At 46.8% G+C, this 20,131-nt stretch overlaps 1 protein-coding gene across 1 annotated transcript in view; it reads left to right on the top strand.

Moving 5' to 3' along the window:
- The window catches only part of ELL (elongation factor for RNA polymerase II), a 53,683-nt gene that overhangs the window by 5,700 nt on the left and 27,852 nt on the right, over positions 1 to 20,131 (top strand). The gene's annotated exons all lie outside the window — the stretch shown is intronic.

Genomic DNA, 20,131 nt, shown 5'->3' with positions numbered 1-20,131 from the left:
AAATGGGAAGGGACAGACTGCATGCGTCACCCTTGTACTGATTTGTGCCAGCTAATCCATGGGAGAAGAATACATTTTGGCTGACTTGGTGGTTTTGCTGCTAATGCACTAGAGAATGCACTTGAATGGATGGAGTGGCCGCACGGGTTTAGGTAGACTTTGAAGAGATACTGTATGTCTGAGGCCCTGTACTAAATACCCTAATTTGTGAGCAGGGCCATGTAGTAGGCTGGGTTTATTTTGGTTTTGGGGAATGAGAGAAGAAATTGAGGGGGGGAAAGCAGTCATCACCTCAATGTCAGAACGTCAGGAAGGTTGAGATCAAGTTACCTCTGAATAATTAAGGTTAATGCTGTTTCTGGAGGAGCCATTATCTGGAGTGAACTTAATGCTAATGAAAAAAAAAAAGCAAGCCTGATAACCTGAACTATGCTGATATTTTGTGCAGGGTGGATACAGAGGAGACATCACCAAAACTAGGCTTCTGCATTCAGCGTGCCCTAGCTTGACCTAGATGCATTATCCAGGAAAGGAGCTTGGATTTGCTGATAAGAAGAGTCTTCTGTGGTAACTCTTGTGTTGCTTAGGAACATCCCATGTACATTAGGCAACTTTTGCACACCATGGTAACCTAGTATTGCCTTTTGACTGGGTTTTGGTGTGGTTTTTTTCCCCACAAAGATTTGCTGTAATGAAAAGCAAGATAACCCCCTCAGCAGTTGGTTTGCAGGGCTCTAGCGTGTGTCGTTGCTGCAGTGGGAAAGCAGACTTCCAAAATCCAATCATTTTTGCATTGCTCCAGCAAAAAGGCAGTCTAGAAAAAACACTGCTCCATGCACTTGGTCTCTCCCTTCTTTACATTGGACTAGTGCCTTTTTTAATTTAAAGAAACCAGCATCTGTTTAACTCGAAAAGAGGTCACCGCTTGTGAGCATGGCTTTACTTAGCTGCCCACCTCCACCCGCCTTGAGTCTTCCCTGATCTGGTGCAGTCTGATTGCAGTTAACCCTCTGCTCTCCCTCTCCGCGGCAGAACTTTTCTTGGCTTTTGTCACATGGGAGAGAATACTTTAGCCCAAAGCGTTTGTGGAAAACTGAGATGTTTTCCTTTTCTTCAGAGTCTCGTCACGCCAGCTATCACCACTGGTTACTCTTTTTTCTTATATGCAGAACGTGCAGCCATCCAGGGAGGCTCTGGGTATGGTCCTGGGGCATAGTGCTCTGCAGGAAAGCAGGTCGTTGCAAGGAGAAGGCTGGATCCAGCGTCTTGAAGGACGATCTGTGCGTAGCGCTGCGGAAAAGGCTTGGCTTGTGCCGCCGGCTTCGGCCCCCAGTCCAAACCACACCGTTGGGTTTAGTGGTAGACTCAAACTTTCTGCTTTAGGTTCGTGGCTGCGTGTGATGGGGTTTAGCAAGTACCATGAAACTTCCTAAAAACAGCTAATCGCCTAAACCTTTGTAGTATTTAGATTTCATCAGTGCAAACATCCTCTTGACTACTTGGCTCAAATACTGAGATCCACGTAGTTCAGCTGATAGGCCATCCCTTGGTAAGAGCAGCTGCCTGACACCCGTGCTACTTTCGTTCATACAGGATCTGTGCTGCAAGGATGGTTTAAGCTAGTTGTCATTCTTTAGCAAGAGCAGACATATTACTTGAGCCTAGCAAAAAGCCCAGCAGGATGGAAGAAATGCTGGCTCAATCCATAGCCCTGTGCCCAAAGGATCCATATTTTCTAGAACCGAGGTGGAAGACGCTAATTTAATCTCTCTTCTATATTCTTACCCACCGCGGGCTTGTTCTGTGATGGGCTGCAATCAATACGTTATGTGCCAGTTGTGGTTATTTGAATCATATTTCCACATTTCAGTGTCTAGACTTCATGTTTGTGTGAGTTTTGTTGTACCTTTCCAGCTCCGGCGCTGATTTCAGTTATTTTTGGCTCCCGGTTTCTATGAGAAAATCAAATGGGCTGTGTTTCTGCCTTTCCCAGTCCCCAAAAAAGAAGGGAACAAGGGAATTGGCAGAACTTAGTTTTCAAGCTCGTTTGCCACCATTTTTTCTCCCTTGTGAGAGAATCTGTATGTGGCTGAGCTGGTTTCTGCCATTTGGTGACGAGCAGACGGAAGCAAAGACAAACCACTGACGGCTGGAGATAAATCTCTCCCTGGTTCTTGCACTGAGAAAAATCTACTGTGCAAAAAGGTGTGATCTTGGCATAGGCAATCGAGGCTAGAAAAAGTGAGTATGCACACATGTTTAGAAAAAAACACAACTTGATAATCCACCAAGTAAGAGCATTTGTTGAGAGCGAAGCAGCCTTTTAATGGACGGCGTCTACTGTGCTTCGTTTTTCGCCGGCAGCTTTCTTGCACTCGCAGGTGTTGGGGGCGGTGGACGTGGCTGTATTTACGTTCAGCGAGCAGGAGGGTTGCTTCGTGTTCGGGAGGTCTGAGAGCTGCTCTGTGATGCTCGGAGAAGTTGATAATGGCATGGACCTAGATTACGTTAGCCTTACTGCGACCAGAAGGTAGGATGGGCTTCGGCAACGCTAACCAGAGGAAGTAGCAGAAAATAGTGCGTAAAGCTGAGCTGAGAGTGTGTTCATTTGATTCTGAAAACAAAACTCCTGGTGTACAGTAAAGTGTAGTATGGCTAAATTGGTGAAAGGAAATAATGTTCCCAACTCGTAATTAACTTGTAAAGCTTGCTGCCATGAAATTTAAAAGGCTTAAGTGCATCTGAATAGCAAGAAAAATTGGTCATATGGTATGCAAAGAATAAAGGCTGTGGTTACGGCTTCTCTGTGCATCCCTGCCCGGCTGTTGGGCCCCCTTTTCTCCCCGGGTGTTCGAGGTGATCCAGCTCGTTGCCAAAGCCGTGGCTTTACCTCTTCAGGGCGCCGAACTCCGTGCAGATGTCAGTTCTTCCATTCCTTTCAGATCCAGGATTCAGTGGATGCTTTTCAGAGCCCAGCATGGGCGGAGTAGCAAGGAGGCAAAGTTTTCCACCCTGCCTGAGCTTGGGCAAGCGGAAATTGTGCCTTGGAAGCCGTATAAGGCGAGTCAGTCGGCTCTTCTGGGCTCACCTTTCCACTGGGAGGCTGGAGAAGGGAGCAGCCCTTGCTCACAGGGAGAGCGTGAGGTCTGCCGGTCCTTTGAAGTTGTTCCCGATGCGTCCGACACTTGCCGGAGGTGTGGTGTGGCAGGCCTGATTAGGTCGCAGCAGCTCATTAACTCCCTGACTTGTGGGGCTTTAGCACGCTGTCCCAAAACGAAGGCGTAAACTCGTGATTCAGAATGAAACTGCTATAAAATGACTGGAGCTGGGAAGGAGTTGACGTGGGGCAGAGTGGAGCAGCCTCCTGTCACAGGGTTTCTTCACTTCCTTCGGCAGCCTCTGGTGCGGGTGCTGCTGACGACAGACTGCGCTGAGCAGGACTTTGCTCTCAAACGATAGTTCCTATGTCATTAAAATAGATTTTTGAAAATCTGTTCACGCTTCCAGGAGTGTTCGGCCATCAGAGCCGGTGAAGCTCGAATCGTGACCTCTGCTGCCTCTTGCAGAATGAAGAACAACGTCTGCTCCCCTAAATAGTCCCTGAAGCAGCGCGTGGGAGCTCTGCTGACCAATTTCTTTTGAAAAGTGCTTTCAGCAACATCTGTGAGAGCAGCTTCGCTCTCAGTTTCGCCTCTGCGTGCTTGCCAGCGCAGCCGTGCTTTGATGGGAGCGTGGTGGTCCGGTCCACGAGCTCAGCTGCCTTCTCTGCCAATAGATACTCAATAATAAAAATAACCTTCTGTTCTCTGTGTACTTACCTGCTCTGCATGGTCAGGTGGGGAAGTTGCTGGTACTTCTCCTGTTTGCTTTTCCTGCTGTAAGATCTGCAATGCTTCCTGCCTTAGTGGGGTCCGCATTCCCTGATGCCGTTGAAGAGGTGAGGATGGCTACCACGCCGTTTCTGAAAGCTCCTGGGTCCTGTGCACCTCGGAGATGGTCTGGCACGTGTAACGGATGGCCACCAATCCTTGTCTTTATTCCAGAAATAAAGTGGGGTTTGCTGAAGGAGGACGATGTAGCTGAGCGAGTGTATTGTAATAAACCAGTTCTCCCAGCCTGGAGTCGAGGAACAGACCCGTGCTGATGGAGAGTCCCGAAACTCGCAGCTTTGCTGAGGAAGTGGCTTTTGGTTTAATCTTGAGAAGTGTGGAAATGGGAAGGGGGAGATAGTAATGGATAAAGGATAAAGTAAAGCATACTTAACCTTTATGAACATAAACGGCATATCTTAGATCTGTTTGAAACATGCACTTTAGCTGACGTGGAACGTGGTGGTGATTAAAACCAATTGCAAACATTTTTCTAGAGGTGTGATTCTGAAATCGTTTGTGAATTGTTTCAGGACTTGGTTCTTAATGCATTAAAATGGTACGGTGGCAATGACTGCATTAAGATCGAGAACACTGTCTTTTTGGGTCTCTTAACACGAAGGGAAAAAATAGATTTATTACCTAGAAGGTTTGATATTATAGCATCAGGCATGTTTCCATGACCTTCCTTCTGAATCTCTGCAGTCGTTTGCACTGGAGATGTATCTAATGTAGGTGCTGCCTGCATCTGGCCACAAGTTTTAGCACTCTCACACAATTAAGGCCGTTTAACTCAATATGAAGGCCTTTTACTTGTCATTAAGACTAAATTTACAGACGCTGACAGCAGGAAGAAACACACTTTTGTTCTAACCTCGGATGGGCTCAGCGAAGAACGCAAAACGTTTCAGCTAACTAGAACTTGGGCAGATTGTTATATTTAGACTAAAAATTCTGGTCAGACAATAAAGTGCCGGCTGCGTGGCCGAACCGCTGCTTTGGCGTGTATGAATTAGACTGACTGCCTCAGCTCACTCTGCCAGGCGAGAGATTCTCTGTCTTAATGCGTGAAATCTCGGGGGACTTTTGGGCTTGGACCCAGGGAGTCTTTTTGCAGCTCTGTGGTCAATCTCGTATTTAGTCAGCAGAGGTGGCGTGTTTTTACTGTTCTTATCTGAAAATTTTTCATGTTCATTTTTGGAATTTGTTGTAACCTGAACTTTCACAGGTGTCCTTGCGGGGAGCGAAGAACCCTCTGACTTCTGTTTTTTGAGGTAGTTTTTTGCCAGTTGAGAAGAGTATGTTCTTTCTTTTACTGTTTGTCGCTTTATTTTTGGAGCAGGTTTGTTACCGACCAGCCTGGCAGTGCAAATAAAGACATAGCTGAAACAGTGTGGGTTCTGTGCTGCTTGCCGAAGGAGAGAGAGAACCTCGCTTCACTCGGTAGAGGCTTCCTCAGGCAGCTGCCTTCGCTTTGCTATGGGAGAAAGCAAGCACCCCTGGAAGATGGTGGTTTTGAGGAGGCTGCTGGCAGTGATGTGTTAGCAGAGGGTATGTAATGCCATGAGGTTGTAACGTGATAGAAAATCTACGGGGGTTGTCATATTCAATACTTTCAGCTGGATTTTTCGTGGGCAGCTTCCCTCAGTGATGGAAAAAACCTGGCGTTTGTGATTACCCCCAACTCCCCCATGAAGATGGTGAGATGGTGGGAAATTGCAGTGACATCCCTGCTGAATACTGAGTTTCTGTTGTGTTCCCAGAGTCCCACTCAGCGTTCGAGCACCTTGGTTTGCCTGCAAGCCTGAAGAAGCCGTGCCTGAGCATCTTGCTTTAGCTTTCGAGCTTGATCTCGCTCGTGGGGTATGGGTGGTTGGGTTTCTCCGGGATTCCTTTAGATCCTGGCTCTGCTGGCTTTGGTTTATCGTAGCCTCTTCCAGCAGGGCTGGCTCCGACTCCGTGAGGAACATCTGAAGATTGTCTCGAGTAGAACTTTGGCAGACTAGTAATTACACTTCCCTTTAAGTGTCAATAGGATATAGTTGGGCATAGGGAGAAAACTGGTCCAGGCTTGTTTTCCTCGGCTCAGCAGTGTGTGTGTTAGGTGAGATTTGTTCTGGAATGGTTGAACGAGTTAGTCAATCTGATCTCTAAATTGCCTTTCTATATTTTTCTCTTGGAAGAAAAGTAGTAAAGCTGTGTGGAAGATAAGGATCATCCTGATGTTTCAGCAGCTCGTTTAAGCCATCTTATGAGCACATAGGCAAGTGAATCAGCCCTGGCGTCTTAATATGTCCTAAAATAAATTAGACTTTCGCAAGCAAATTCGGTGGGTTAGGACTGCTGTATTTTCATTAAAAGATTGCAGTGGAGAAAACACTTTAAAATTCAGCCTTAGGGTTGTGTTGTTCATTAACTGATAGTCACTCCTGTTTACCTTGTGTGATAAGTACAGGCTAACAGTGCTGATGCCGTCACAGCTGCCCTTCAGAGAGAATTGCTCTCGGTTTTTTATGGCTTGGTTTACTGACAGGTGGGTTTTTTTGAACTAAAATAAATGCAAACAGCCAGACCGTACATCTCCTAATCATGGAAACCGACTTTTTTCCTTGTTCTTAGCAGCTTGGTAACGCCGTTCTCGGTACAAAGGTCATTTAAAAATCTGACATGTCAGGCCAGCAGCATACTGCTTCTTAATGAGCCTTGAATCCAGTGTGTAGCTGCCTGGTGGAAATAATTTGACTCTGGAGCAGCGGAATAGAGGGAGGCGTGCGAACAGCTCGCTGGGACGGGCTCGCTTGACTTCTCTTGCAGCAGCCCCCCGGTATCTCTAGGTAGCCCTTGGTACCCGAGTATCTGCAGTTTGCTTGCGTAATGGGGTTTTAATTTTTCTCTTGTTATGCAAATAAGCACCGGTGTTTGACAGCACATTCTCAGAAGAAAAGCAACTAAAGTATCTTCAAAAATACACACGTGTGCTATTTTAGAATGATTTCTCCCCATGTTTCAGAACTTGAGGTTCTCTCCTGCTAGCCGTGGCTTCTTGCTGCGCCGTAGCCGCCATTCAGCAAGACGGCAAGGAGGTCCTGCTCTGCCTTCATCGCCGTCTCGCTTGAACCCTCCCGTCCCTCCTCCCTAGGAGGTCCCTTCACGTTAAACTAAGAGCACTTGAACCTGCAGTTCCTTGTCCTCTGTGAAGCCTCCTCGGTAGTTTGAATGTCTGAGGGCTTTTGCTCTAGTCCTGTTCCCCAGCACTTCAAGCGCCAGTACTGGAATTTCAGCACCTTCAGCCTCGCCTCAGTCTTTGTGGCTCTTTGACTGTTCTCCAGTTAAAACTAGGTCAGAAACCACTGTCAGCTGCTGATATTTCACTATTCCTGTTTTATAAGTTGTAGCCCAGTGTTGCTCTGTGTTTAATCGCTTGCTTTAATTTTAACGTATTAAATGTCTCATCTCGCTCTGCACGAGCAGCCTGACAGAGGAGAGCTGGTAAAACTGCTCAGGATAACATCTTGGCTGTAACAGCAATGCTAACTTGATTGGGTCTGAAAAGGTGAATTATCTGTTTGCTACCTCTAGTGCCTGAGATGCCAAACTGATGGATTTTTTCCACACGCACTCTCTAACTGTACAGTTCGTGCACAGCCAGTTTTCTGGCTGTAATTAACCAGCTTCTCTTTCTGTCTGAGTGGCTTTTTAACCTGATGGGTGAAAGAAAAATAACTTTAAAAAAATCAAGTAACTGGAAACCCACAGATTGGCGAGCAACACAGTAAAGCGGGTATGTTGGAAGTAATTTAAAATATTTATTTTTAACTGAGGGTTCTAGCTGACTGTACCCATTCAGCGTTTTTATAGGACTATTATTGGAATGGTGCTTGAAGTCTGAGCTGGAGTGCCTCAGTATTCAGTAAAATCCACCTGGTGTAATTTAAGAGTGTCCTTACTTCTTTCTTTCATACAGACTTTGAGCTAGCTGGCAATATTGGAGTATTTAGACATTCTTGCATAAATGGTAGTTAAATGAATTCTTACATTTCAGTATAGCTTAAAGGTTGTGGTTTTAAAATTCTGCCTGAGCTGTCGTCTCTCAAAAGTTTTCCAGAATGGCAAGTTGTTTTATTAAGCTGTTCTTAATACACGCAGTTTTCTTCTTTCCTGTGTCTCCTGCTGCTCCGTGAACCTCGTCTGGGGTCTGAGGCTCCCTGGGTTGGAAAGCCTTGGGTTGGAGGTACTGGTGCCATCCAGCTCTTGCTTCCAGACCTGAAGGGTCTCCAGTAAATACTGCATGAAGTGCCGGTGTCTCCGCACACCCCCTGGGAAATATTAGCTGTGTTTCACAGATGGAGGAGTTTCAACCCAGAGGTGAAATGCTTTATATAAGGTCACAGAAGGAAAGCTTCTGACGGAGGGCAAATGGAACGAGTCTTGACTCTAAATCGGGCTCTGTAGTCACTTTACATCACTTCCACAGCATGGCCTTCAGCCTCGGATGAAAGAGCCTGGGTGTTTTAAGCAGTTATGGAAACTTTATTTGTGATGGGGATGAGGGGGAGTTGTTTAAGATGTGCTGTCATGACACACTTTTCTGTATTAATTTGGGAAACATTTTCTTCTCGTAGTTGACGATTTTGTACAGTGCAGAAGCTAAACCCAAAATATTTGTAGTACCACTCAGTTATGGAAAATCTTCCTTTTAACTATTTAATTTCTCTCAGTTGTAAGCGTGAGGGTGACCTTTTCATCCCTGCCTGGATGAATGCAGTGGGTCTGGCCAACGCAGGGGGTATGTGTGTGCTTTATAGTTATTAAAGGTAAAGACCAGCCAGATAAAGGATTGTGTGTAAGCAGCTCTTGTAGGGTGGCAGTTCAGAAAAAAACATTGACTCTCTCATCTTGGGCTAAGAATGATGATTTTTGTGGTTGTCTTGGAAGGTGCTTGGCTGGAAAACCTTTGTATCGTATTTATCTAGCCATAGGAGAACTAAAGGTGAGTTGTATCGGTTACCTCTGCCGTGGCACAAGCCCTCTCCAACCTCAATTGCTGACCCCCGTGGCAGTTCAGGAGAGGAATTTGGCAGGGTAACGTGAAGTTTGAAAGAAGAGGAGCATTTAAACAGAATGTAGCTGGTCAGAAGAGTAGGTGAGTATTGGTGGTGGACGTCATGCTCTGAGCAGAAGTGGAGAAGACTCATCCCATGGAACAGGGTCACTTTGTTACGGGGGTGTCTGGATGCGTCTGTGCTGGGGGGCCAGGTTGCTGCTGCCTGTTCCCCAGCGAGGGGAAGCAGAGCTTGGTCTTCCCTATGTTTAATAGCTAATTCTAAGTCTGTTCAGTGAAGCTTATTCAAATCATCGTGTTTCAGATTTGAACCCACTGAGGTCACGAATAGAAACGTTGGGTACTTGCTGTGATCCTTCTTGGGCAGTCAGACCACAAACGCCTCCATCGCAGACCTCGTTTTGTTGTCAAAACAGACCAGAAGCAGCATTGCTGCTGTTGCTTCAGAAAGGCTCATCGGGGAAAAGTGCCGTTTCTGAGACAGACGATAGCGAGCCAAGTGATTGCCATGATTAAAATTGTTTTCCTCAGCATTTTCACAAGCCTCTTGGTTTCGTTTGAGAGGCGGCCGCATCTCCAGTGTCTAGTAAACAGTTAGCAAACCTCCTGCTTCTTTCAGAGGAAACGTAGAAGCCTTCATTCAAGTTATCTTGTACTAGAGGAATGGCTTTTAAAATATTAATCTGAGAAAGTCTAAAACCCCTTAATGATTCTTGGCTCATAAAACTGTTTAAGTAAAGCCTTTAGGGAAAAGCAGAACTGCTGTTCACCTTTAGCAGAGTTGGGAATTTTGGATGATTCAGTTTCCTTCTGCCAGTTGTTCTCCCCCCCCCCAGTCCTTTCCCAATTTAACAAGATCATCTGATAGCTGCAGTAAAATTCGGCTGCAAAAACAAGCAGTGTTGCATGCAAGAGATGATTACTCAGGGAGGTTTGGGCATGGATGTCTTCGTGGGATTCTTGCCAGACGAAGGTCCCTCTGAACTGGCTTGTGATGCAGACGTGTCAGATGCTGAAGCCATGCTGCTGAACTTTTCTTAGAAGAATATTTAGCGATTATTACACTTACTAGCATTTCCAGTGTGTGGAGGCAGAGCGGGAAATGACTTTGTGGAATAGGGCTTCTTGTCGAAAACTGTTTCAAAGCAAATCCACGTGGTCAAAAAACAAATCTAAGAGGGTTTGCTTTCCTTTGCCTGCACTTTAGAAATACCAATATTTACCTTCCTTTTTTCTACCCTGTCTTTGGCTTACAGTATCTGCTGACAGATTTAGCCGTGCTAAAAGATACGCAGTACTGCTCTGTAAGAAAGGGATAGAGTCAGGCCATGCGAGCAGACTTAAATTATGACTTATTTTTTTGATTTAAACCAATTTTTTTTTTCCCTTCTGTATAAGCAAGTGACTATAGGGCGGCTGTTTTTAAAAAGGGATGGGCCTTGGGATGTGTTAATTTAACTTTTCCCCAAACTCCATACAATTACTTGCGAGTAACAAAACAACGGGGCCGAGTTCTAGGTTTCAGCTCAAATTTTTGCAATGAATTTGCCAGCACAGCATTGTCTTTGTACGAGTGCTTTGGGAAATGTTGTTTCAACTTGTTTTATGCTTTCCCGGCTTTACCTTCTATTGCTTTTAGTGTGAGTTACAGAAGGAAAATCCCTTCAGGAAAAGTGGTAATAAAAATAACAGTTTGTGCAGGATTTTGTTGATTTCTAACGTGCTCATGGAGAAGGAGAAGGGGTACTTGAACCTCTGTCTTGGGGGTTGGGTTGGGGAGAACAGGATGAGACCCCGAGAGAAAGGTGAGGGCATTTAAATGAATGGACAGGTCTGATTCAGGAACACAACGCTGACTAATAAAACTAAAATAGCTTTGAGGGCTACTGGTTCTCAGTTTCAGTGAGGGTCCGGAACAGCCTGTTGCAATGATGCAGAGATTCCAGAAACGCAGAATGAGACTTCCTTTTCAGAGAGAAGCTGTAATTGTACCAAAACTACTTGGGATTTCACTTGGAGTGAAGGAGACCTCCTGGGTTATTGCACTAAAAAATGGGTGTGATGTTCTGTCATTTGGTAATTCTTTCATTATAGACGTATTTTTAATTGATTGCCAGACTGCTTTGAACGGTTGTACTAGACGCTGAAAGCTGTATGAGGACACTAAGGTTCTCTTCTCCCCCAAAAGCCTTTCCTTCCGTGGGAGCTGGCTGCTGGTCTTCTGACAGTAAAACCTCCCTAAGTAACCCCATCTCGTTAATAGTGAAGTTGGTAGGAGTTGCAATGATTAAGCGGCAGGTAATCATGCTTTAAGCTCTTGTGGCGGTCTGGTGTCAGGCGTAAAGAGTTGAGACTTTATGCTTATTGCTTCTCTTGCTAGACTTAATGAGTAGGTCTCCCTGAACTCCCAGGAAAGCAAAGATAAAAAACACAAAATAAAAAAAGGAGTGCTGTACCGTTGGGAAATGTGCCCGTGGTCTCCCAACTTGGATTCCCAGGTGAGGTTGACTTCTGCATCAGTGCTGAAGATACGGAACTGTGGCGGAGTTAATTGGGAGCTGGGGGCCCTCGATGCCACAAAACCACCTTTGATCTTTTCCCGTTTCTTACAATGTGTGTTCCCTTTGACCTCAGACTGCGAGTCACCTCCTGCTTTGGTGCGGAGCTGCTCTGCTTTCCAGCTTGGGCCAGGTGGAGAGCTGCAGCTGCTCGATGCCGATGGCAGCGAGCCTTGAGGCTGGGCCTCGTGGAGGAAGCAGCGATGGGACCCAGGAACCGAGTGGCCATTCGGAAAAAAAAAAAAGCTCTATTCAGAACAGAATCGCAGAACCACAGAATCACAGAATAGTAGGGGTTGGAAGGGACCTCTGTGGGTCACCCAGTCCAACCCTCCTGCCCAAGCAGGGTCACCCAGAGCAGGCTGCACAGGACTTTGGTCAGGCGGGTCTTGAATATCTCCAGAGAAGGAGACTCCACAACCTCCCTGGGCAGCCTGTTCCAGTGCTCCGTCACCCTCAGAGGGAAGAAGTTCTTCCTCATGTTCAGACAGAACTTCCTGTGCCTCAGTTTGTGCCCATTGCCCCATGTCCTGTCGCTGGGCACCACTGAAAAGAGCTTGGCCCCATCCTCCTGACACCCACCCTGCAGATATTTATAAGCATTTATTAGGTCCCCTCGCAGCCTTCTCTTCTCCAGGCTGAACAAGCCCAGCTCCCTCAGCCTCTCCTCGTAGGGGAGATGTTCCAGTCCCCTCATCATCCTTGTAGCCCTCCGCTGGGCTACAGAAGTGTTGTGGCTCTTAAAATGAACTGGACTGTGCCTGTATCTGTCCCTAGTGCTTATTCTCCTCTTGCAGTGTCTCTCTCTGCAGTAACCTGTCCCCGAACCGTGAGCCCTTCTCCGGAGACGGGTCGGCTTAACTCTGCAGTGTGCTCTGGAAGTCCCAGGTCCGTTGTCTGCAAAAACAAAGCTGGCCTTTTCCTTGGAGACAGACCTCTGCATCCTTGCGGCATCTGTTGCAGCTGTTTCCGATGGTTTGTTTGTTTGGATTTATTGCAGAACAATTCTGTGCCCATCTCGGCGCTCTTGAAAAAGAGTTCCTAGGTTACTGTGTTTGCAGTGCCGTAGAAATTCAGGAATGGGGATTGCGAGAAGCCGTTTGGCAATTCCTGCTCTTGGGAAGGAGCTGGTCTGATAGATGGGCTCTCCTGTTTGCCATAGCCGGGTTCTCCTGCGGCCAAACAAGGTCGCCTGCTTTACAGTGATCAGAGTAAACTCGATACCGAGTGACAATAATTATTTCTCCAAGGAATTGAGCCTCCTTTTAATTTGCTTCCTGAAAGGCGTTGCCTAAATTGCATATGTGCACAGCTTTCCTTTCTAGTGGAAAACTACTGTACTTGGTGCTAGCCAAACGTCTTGGCTTAACGATCGCGAGCGATGTGTGGGTTTGTCCCAGGATTTTCCAGTGTGTGCAGCGAGCTGGAGCTCCCTTACCAAAGCCACCTTTCAGGAGATTTGTGGTCTGGTGTTAAAGATGATCCGAGTATCAGATTTTGTGTCAGGGGCATCTGTTCTTTTGGAGTTTAAAGGTTTATTTTTGCAAATATAGGACCAGAAAAGCACAGATTGATTCTGCACTAGGAAGTAAAGGCTCTGGAAGCACAGCTGGAAAGTTTTATTTGAAGTTACCAGGTTGAAACAAAAAAATTTCACTGGGCTTTGAGCATAAAACATAAAATCCTCTGTATGTAAAATATGGCCGGAGTGAGGTTTGTTGGAGTTGTTTGCTGATGCTGTGGAGGGCTTCAAAGATGAGACCCACCAAGAAGCTTTACACTCGGAGCAACTGGGGAAAGGTGGGTTTGAGAAGCTGGGTGACGGCTCTCGTAGCGGCGTAGTAAAAAACCCCGGCAAAGCGCTGTGTGCTGCGACCTGTCCCTGCGAGGCTGGCGTGCCCCGGCCTCCGTCCGCCGCCCTCGGTCTCCAGGGGGCTGGTGGGTGTTGGGGAGCCAGCCTGGCTCCGTGTGTGAGATTTCTCACTCCGTCTCTCCCTTCCCCTGGTTCCTCTTCAGAGAAAGCTTCTCTGGCATCTGCTCCGGAGCCGCCGTGCAGCGGGGAGGTGTGCTGAGGGCTGCTGCCCGGGAAGCGGTGCTCGGTCGTTTCGGTTTAAGTTTCCAGATCAATTCTGCTGCTCAGAATCGTATCAACAAATACATTGCATTTTATTCAGGAAGATCTTTTTGGATTAGGCGAGATCAGAAGATCCAGGCATGCGTGAGAGAACAGGCTCCATGGCTCGCTCGGCTCCCGTGCCTGTGGGGTGACGTCTTGATGACAGCGGAGTTTAATTGCTCTCTGCTTTGCTGATACAAGCGGTTGTCCGTGCAGGGACAGAGTTTCTGCTTTACGTTGCAGACACAAAGCATTTTAATTAGGCTACGCCTTTTTTTTTAACCTAATGGTGTGGCTCACTCTCTAAACTTCCTCAAAGGTGGTGGTTTTCTGTATTCCAAGTGGGCCGGTGTCTTCAGTGCTCAGACTGTGAAGTGATGTAAAATTTTGTATCCTTACGATGCTTCCATCGTGCAGAGCTGTGAACGTTGAAATTCTGTAACTCGGCCACAGTTTCAGTAATGTCAAGGGGTTTTTCTGAGCTGACATTTTTAATAAAACTTGTTTTCTATCTTATAGGGGCACTCTTGGTTTCTGGCCCTGGAAAGTTAAACTGCTGAGGAAGTGACGTTTGTGCTCTAATAGCCCTCTTAAAACCATGCGGTTGTAAACAAGGAAGCCAGGATGTATTTTGCAGTTTAGCAGTAAAAAAACTTTAAAATGTACAGCTTAGCATTTTGGCTGACATAAAACCTCTTCGTCGTTTTATTGCTGTTTGCACCGTGTTATGGCTAGGATTTGTAGGTGCTGTAATATTACAGTGGTAATATGCATCCATTAATGCTTATTAGGAAAATGGTAGATGATAATAAATACAAACTGCAGTTCACAGAGTAATTGTTAAACCTCCAGCTCCCAAACCTTCATCGAAAGCACCTTTTTAAAAATTATTTGTATTAAAAGCTCAAGTGCTCGCTTCTGCCCCAAACAAATATTTATTTTAAATGTTGGGGAGAGGGGAATGGGGTAGAAGGGTGAGGAACTGGGCAGTTTTGTTCTGTGACAACACTTGGCTCGTCGAAGTACGGAATGGAGTAATGCCAGAGAGGAGGAGTGAGCGAGGTGTGGAGCAGGCAGTGTGGGGAGTGCAGGCTGAGGAGCGCCCGTCGGGCGCAGTGGGGTTTGCAGCTGCCGATCCCCACACCTCTGTAAGGACACGGGACACCCCAGTCCTCCCGGAGCATCCCCACGGCTGCGTTTCCCACCTCAACGGCTGACCGTTGTCACCGCGGCTGCTGACACCTCTCTTGAGTGGAAAGCTAAACTTTTGCTTCAATAGTTGTGGATTTATGTGGAATTTCCAAGACTCCTTCCCCGAGAATGTCATATTTGAGTAGCAAAACCCGTAGCTTGTCTCCGAGGCATCTGTAGTATCTAAAAAGGTCTGGAAGGCTTTGTAGTTTAGGTCAACAAAAATTATATAGGATCTATAATTTTCAAGTCTCAGCAGGCTCGATCCCATCTGCAGTCTGTTGGGGTCCTCAACTTCAAATGAGACCGCTGGGAGGCCTGAAATTGCAGATGGGAATTGTGTTGCAGGGAGACGGTATTTGAATTCCATAGGTAATAGATGTGATGTGAAAAAAACATATTCAGGAGGCTTTTTACTTCTGTGTTTCTGGTAGGAGGTAAATATAAGCCTTGAAAAAGTGGAATGTCGTGGGAGAAGCCTTTTGTCTCTACCTGGTACGCGGTGGTTCTCTCTTGGGCCGGCTTTGGCTAATTGACTGCCGGTAAACTTCACGCAGAGTCACTCGGAGTTGTTGGGGGTATATTCAGAGGCAGTTATTTCCCCTGGGATTTATATATCTTGCTACTAATGAACTTTGGGGCTTTGGGGTGTCTCTGGTGAGTCTGTCGCAGCGAGACGTGGTGGATATATTTGCTTTGGTTTTGGTCCGTGTTTCACTTTGCACGGTCTGCGTCGTGTGTTGAAAACGAAAATGTAAGTGGAAATCTGCGTCATTGGGTTCTGTGCAGGTCTGCAGGACACTTCCACGAGCATCCAGCTCTGCTCGAAGCGAGTGTCCTCCCGGGTTGGGATCTGGCCCTTTTTTTCCATCCTTTGCCCCGTTGTGCTGAGAAGCCAGTAGAGGAAGGAATATGCCTATATTTGGACCATGCTGCATGGGCAAAAGAAATATAACCTAGTCATAACCAAATAATAAAGAGGAACTTCAGCGAGTTTGGGGTATTGGCGAGTCTGAAACGTATGAATTTTAAGCAATTTCTGGTTTTTCTCATTCTGTAACCGACTGCTGAGGTGCAGCGGCTTTACCTGGCTGGAATGGCACGTGACGGTTCCAAACGTCCTGGCAGTGCCTGATTTGGGGTTGGCATGATTTTGTAGTTTCTCTGTGTGTGTTTGTTGGACTTCTTGCTGCTAATTTTAAATGTTTGCCAGAAGCTTTAAATTCTGAAAATAATTCCCTTGTCCCAACCTAAATAAAGGTGAGCTTTCTTTTGCTCTGTTAGCTCGGCAGTTGTGACTGAACGGTCAAGAAAATGGATAAATACACCAAAACTGGGTATAGGCAAATATTTTCCATATAACGCTGCCTCCAGTGTAAATTCCAGTAAATGCATAACAGAACTTCTGGAAACAACGTATTCTTTAATTATCTGTATTTCCCTGAAGAAGCGGGGAGGCTTCCAGCTGCTTACTTGGCCTGAGGATTTCAAATGTCCTTTCTGGTCCTGTGTAGGAACAGCCCATCAAGCTTTTCCACTAAACATTTTTAAAACCTCATGCCAGCTTCGATGGTACCCGATAAAGTATTTTATTAGTTTAACATTCAATTTTTGTGTGTTTTATTGACCCTTTCTTGTTCCCCTGTATTCTACTCAAGCTTCCACGTGCCAGATCTGGAGTATTTAAGTGTGAGGAACTGTTTGCGCGTTGCCACTGCCTCTGAGCTTTCAGAGCGTGTAGTAAGGGTTACGAGCTCTCCTCTACCCCGGGGAAGCTGGAGGATGAAGATGAGCATAATACCACGCTAATAAAAGACAAATGTTTTGTGGGAGCTTTGGGGATGAGTTCTTGGTTTTTTGGTTTAATCGCATGACTTCTGAAATAATCTGACGGTATCTGGAGGACCGTCTGACAAAAAGCACTTGGGTCCGTGGGGTTTGATTCACGTTGGCATCTTGGAGCAGAGCTTTTTTGAAAGCTTGCTGCTTTATTTCTTCGCTGTGCCCGCAGAATACAGCAGGAGCTAGGGAAGGCAGCGAGCTGGGCACAGAAGCGTGGAAATGCTCTTTCTAGATACCAAAAAAGTGAATTTTTATAGAGTAAAATGCTGGGTTGTCACCTGATGTAACTGGGATCTGTTCAGACTCTTTCTGAGGGTCTGTTTGCAGGTCGGGTAGGTACAGTGAAGCTGGCAGTCCAAGTTTGGGTAGATCTTGGACAAGAACAGCCCTGCGTTTGCGGTTCAGGTGCTCCTTTGGAAGTTATTCCGATGGAGCTTTGGGGCATTGGTGGGTTAGACTGCAGGAGGGACTCTCCGGTTTCTTAAAACCATTCATTTTCTCTTACGGTAAGATGGGAGGAAGCTTGACGCAATTTCTTACAGATCCATTGTAGGAACTAGGGCACAGCAAAGCCGTGGTGATGATTTGCGAACCTTTCAGTCCTGCGTCAGGACGCCTGTTGCTGAAACAATAGTGAGCACCGAGCAGACACCGAACTCGCGTGTCGCAGGTGCGTTCAGAGGGGCTTTGCTTGCTCTGAGCGTATGCATAGGTTAGAAGTTCATTATTCTTGCGTGGCAGTGCTTGTTCTCTGGTCCCCCAGGTCCCAGCAGTCGTTCTCGTTCGCGCTTGGACCTCTTCCGCAGCGCGGTCACCGTTAGGTGTGCTGACTGCAGAGGTGAAGATCTGGCACCTGGCAGCAGCAGGAACCGGTGACCTCCCAGCCGGTCGGTTTAAACCACTGGAACTGTTGTTTGCTTCCTTAGATTTCTGGCTTTATCCTAAGCAGCTTCCAGCAGCTATTCCTAAATGTATAGAGCCTCATGGAGGAATAAAGCTAGAATTTGTGAGCTGGGAGATGTGTAGGCTGTGCACGTGGCCCGGTTGCTCGCACAGATCTGTCTTGTTTTGCCTCGTAATTGGGCACAACGTGGAGGCTTCATCAGCGTCCTTGGTTTAGCAAAGACTTACTGAGCCCGGTAAGTTGGTGTGCTCTGGAGAAGGCAGACCTGTATCTGCAGCAGTACCGCAGTCCTGTCCTAGGGCGAGGAGATGGTATTTTTTAATTAGAAGGAAAGACAGAAAGGAAAAGACCTTGTTCCTACTGAATGAAGGTGGAGGGATGGCGTTTCTAGGAAGCTGTAACGAAGGAAGTTCGTTGTCTTGGCGTCCCTAAGGAAGATGAATTAGGTGACTCTTTAGAAGATGACAGGAGGATTTTGGAAATGGTGGTGAGAACTGTTCAAAATTGGGGTTTGTCCCTACAAGAACATTCAGGAAAGTTAATCTGAATGAACTGAAATTATAAATTGAAATAGAACTCTAATTTGGTTTAGCTCAGTTCATCTGCTTTGCTTTTATTCTGAATGAAGGTGTCCATGCAGGAATTTAATTTCATCTAATAGAGATACTTAAATTCATATCCTTAATTAGGTTAGGCTGCACGTGTGTTTGCTTCTTCCGTAAACATTCTCAGCCAACCTGTAGCCAAGGCGTTGGGCGCCGGCAGAAGGGAAGCGATGCTTGGGGGGGGGCTGAGAAGCCCAGGGCCCTCGCCTGCCCTCCTGAAGAGGGGAGCTCGGATGGCGCAATGCCCCTCCGCATCCAGCTCCTCCCTGCGGTCCCTGCTGTGGAGCCTGGCAGGGAGCTAGGACATCGCTGTTCGACCCGGCAGAGCCTGGACCCCGGCACTTCAAACCGTTTTCTATGTAGATTAGGGAATTTATAAGTTCTGTAATTAAAGCTTGTCCTGATTTGTGTAACAGTACGTTAGTATTGTTACTCCCTCGTTATTCTACTTAATGTGCTTCATATTACTTCTTTATTCCTCTTCAGTAATTTTCCAGAATTAATTGCACAACTCCACAAATCCAGAATTAGCCGTACAAGATCCCCATCCAGATTTTTTTATTTTCAATCCAGATTTTTTTAATGTTTCAAATGCTTGTTTGCTCAAGTATGTTCGTATGAATTTCTGGACACATTGCAGAGTACATGCTGACACCGTGAACAAAAAGCTGGCCAGTCTGCCTATGAACAGCGTGCTGTGGTATGCGGTGTCGTGGCACTCAAGGAATTCGGTGATCTCTGTACGAAGAGCAAGATGTTGTTTATTGTTTGCTTGGAAAGGTTGTTTCGGGTCTGTAAAACTCGCTACACGACGCAGAGTGAGTGCCGTCAGCTTCAGGCATGTTCTTGCTTTACTCACCGTCACAAATACCTCGCAACGATGTAGGGTGTGATGCAGATCTGCGACATCGCATTGGATGGGCTCTTAAAAGGCTCTGAAGGCTGTGTCTTGGTATGAGCTTATTCATCTCTGCTAGAAGGATATTTTCCTGCTAGTGAAATTGGTTTTTTTGTTCCTGTCAGCATATTGTGGCTTAGATTCTTCACTCCTGGACTGAGAGCGTTTGGAAAGGTTTTATGAGAGATGAGAAACTTAATGGGCTTTCAAGCTGTTAACTCTTGTGCTGCTAAACGTCGATGTCTGGTTCGGTAACCCCGCGGAAGGCGACGTGGTCGTTATAACACCGGGAGATGCGAGAACTGTGACCCAAAAAGGACGATGCAAACGCCCCATTTGGACTTGGTCTCCTAAACTCTGCTTGGTGTTTTTCCAACTGAACCGCGTCCCCCGTGTCTGTGGCAGCGCGTTGGCTCTGAAGTGACGTTTCACCCCGTTTGTCAATCCTGCCGTCGCTCCGGAGGCTTGGCCGTGGGAGCCCCCGCGCTGGGTGCTTTCCCACCCCGTGGAGCACGGCTCCTGTGCTGCGGGAGGGTGTCTTCCAGCATGGCATGAGATGTTTGGTGTGACTTAGGAGATAAAGCAAATACAGCTGCAATTCAGAAACTGAAGAACTAAAAACGTGCTTTAACTTAGCACGGTGTGGATTGCATACGTGATTTCACAGAATCATGGAATGTTGGGGGTTGGCAGAGCCCTCTGTGGGTCACCCAGCCCAACCCCCTGCCCAAGCAGGGTCGCCCAGAGCAGGCTGCACAGCACCGCGGCCAGGCAGGTCTGGAATATCTCCAGAGAAGGAGACTCCACAGCCTCCCTGGGCAGCCTGGGCCAGGGCTCCGTCACCCTCAGAGGGAAGAAGTTCTTCCTCCTGTTCAGCTGGAGCTTCCTCTGCTTCAGTTTGTGCCCGTTGCCCCTTGTCCTGTCGCTGGGCACCACTGAACAGAGTCTGGCCCCATCCTCCTGACCCCCACCCTGCAGATATTTAGAGGCATTTCTAAGGTCCCCTTCTCTTTCTTTCCCTATAGCTGAAACCTCTGGTAAGAGTTTGAATGCCAAACCCTGTGTGATTTTTGTAAAATCACAGCA

The sequence above is a fragment of the Opisthocomus hoazin genome, unplaced genomic scaffold, assembly GCF_030867145.1.
Source record: "Opisthocomus hoazin isolate bOpiHoa1 unplaced genomic scaffold, bOpiHoa1.hap1 HAP1_SCAFFOLD_211, whole genome shotgun sequence".
In the NCBI taxonomy this organism is placed as follows: Eukaryota; Metazoa; Chordata; class Aves; order Opisthocomiformes; family Opisthocomidae; genus Opisthocomus; species Opisthocomus hoazin.
This window is presented reverse-complemented; position numbering and strand designations above follow the sequence as displayed.